The sequence below is a fragment of the Aplysia californica genome, unplaced genomic scaffold (genome assembly GCF_000002075.1).
Source record: "Aplysia californica isolate F4 #8 unplaced genomic scaffold, AplCal3.0 scaffold00141, whole genome shotgun sequence".
Lineage (NCBI taxonomy): Eukaryota > Metazoa > Mollusca > Gastropoda > Aplysiida > Aplysiidae > Aplysia > Aplysia californica.
In genome coordinates, this window is record NW_004797411.1 from 735,764 (window position 1) to 738,036 (window position 2,273).

Below are 2,273 nucleotides of genomic sequence, written 5' to 3' on the forward strand. Positions count from 1 at the left end.
TTTCGACAGTTCTGGGGTAGGGGTCCTTCCATTCCCATCTACACAATTAGACATTTTAAGCCCCAACCCCGCCTAACAGGACCTTGCTGGGCCCAGTGGGATCAAATTATGTCCTAGCAGAAAAACCGTCTTCGTCTTCGTCTTCGTCTTCGTGCTCGTCTTCGTGCTCGTCTTCGTGCTCGTCTTCGTGCAACGGTAGATTAAGTTTTTTTTTAAAGCAAAAAAGATGTTTAAAATCATACCTGCCATCACCCCAGTCCACAATAACGGTGACATCTTCAATACTCGGTGCCCCCTGGAGAGACACACTTGCTGTCAGTGTGACCAGGGTACAGATCCCCCCGGTGACGTTAGCAGGTGTAAGACTCACGGAGCACAAGCCAGGCTGGACATCGATGGTCAGAGATTGATCACTCTTCACAAAGGTAGTGGCGTCAAAACAAAACGCTGTAACAATATATGTCCCGTTTGAGTAATATGTGTGCGATTCTGGAACAGTAATGATGGCCAACGCATTCGCAACCTCAAACTCTTTCGAGAAAGTCCCATCTCCGTAATCTAGTAGGCAAGAAAAGGGGTCTTCCAAATTAGCAGCGTATTCCAATTCAAACGAGATGTCTTGGCCAACCTTATAGCACGTTTCCATTTCAGAAGGAACTATTTTCAGATCATCTTTCGATGTTGCGTCACTCAGCACGATTATCGGTCTTGGCATGATCACCGTTTCGTTGAAACCGTTGGGAATCAGAATTCCCAACACACTCACAGTATACTTCCCGGCTCGAGTATATGTGTGACTAGAAGATATGACAGACGCTTTGATTTGAGTCTCCGTATTGCCATCTCCATAATCAATGAACAATTCTACAGGCTGCCCTGTGGGTTCCGTCCAGGTAAAGGTCACCTTCTTGTTGGGGGAGGTGAATATTGGACCAAATTTTTTAATCTGGATTTTCCCAACTCTTTCTATGACGTCTTCTATGGCAAGCAATGTTTTCTTGCCATCATAAATCCTTACTTGGGAGTTGAAAATTCCACGTCTTGAATATCTGTGCTCGTGTACCCATGACGTCATGGGTGTCCTTGAAAGACTTCAAAGAAATGGGATTATTATATAGCAGTTTTCTAGGTATGCATTTGCGTGTGTATATGTGTCAGGGGGGGGGGGATTCGTATAAATGAGTTTGTAAGTATGACTAGGAATACGAATGATACTTGCCTGTATGCGAATGATACGCGTATAGTTAAATGAAATCAAGAATTGAAGGTAAAACATAAACTCATCTTTGTTTAGGAAAGGATAAACTTGTTGTTAAAAAGAACCCGTGGACATTGTCGCCGAGGGACAAGAGAAGTTTATATCATCCAAGGCACACAGGGAACAAAATTTACATACATTAGCTGTGAGCAATATTAGTGGCCTCGGATAGTATGAATTTTCTCAATGACTTACAAGTGGCTTTCTAAGGAAAGAAGATTTGAAAAATCGACTTGAGTCTATTTCAATGGGTTTTATTTTTCGTGGAGGTAAAGATTATATTACTAAGACACTGCTTAAAACAAACAAACAAACAAAAGGTAAGACTGTGGTCAGTTAGTGCAAGGAAGATGCGCTACAAACACACAGAAGTTACCAGCTGAGAGAGTTAGGCATGGGCAACGAATGAAGAGGAAAGCAGTCCACCTACCTAGTCCCATCACCGTGCTGCCAGGCCCAAAGCAGACCTCTGAATGTATACCCTGAGTCTCCTGGATCGATGGTCACTCGGCTAGGTTCGTTCACATCGTCAAAATCCAGATTTGACGTCCATTGTTGACTCACGTTGAAAGTGACAGACCCGACACACAGCATGAAGCATAGACAAAAGGCGAAGGTTGCGGTTTGCAGAGCTGGGGATGGGCATAAGGATCAGGAGAAAATTATGTGTACATGTAGATGTAAGAGAGGGCATTTTTAGGCGAAATGTAGGTTATTTTTTTTCAATTGTCCACGTCTGATTTATTTCTTGCAAAACCTATCAGTGGCTATTTGTTTGGCTTTACATATCTACTTTTGGCTTTACCATGATCGATTCTTACGTTGGGAAAAATCTTGTGACTTGGTCTTTCTGTTGAGTGTCCAGTTGGTTTTTTAAGATTCTTGGTGGAATAAATTTATATTTATGTATTTATATATATATCCCCCCCATCATGGGTTGGGGTATTATAAATACAGAATCACTGTCCCGTTCAGAGACCGTAAATATCGAGACATTGAAATCCTTCTTTGGCCT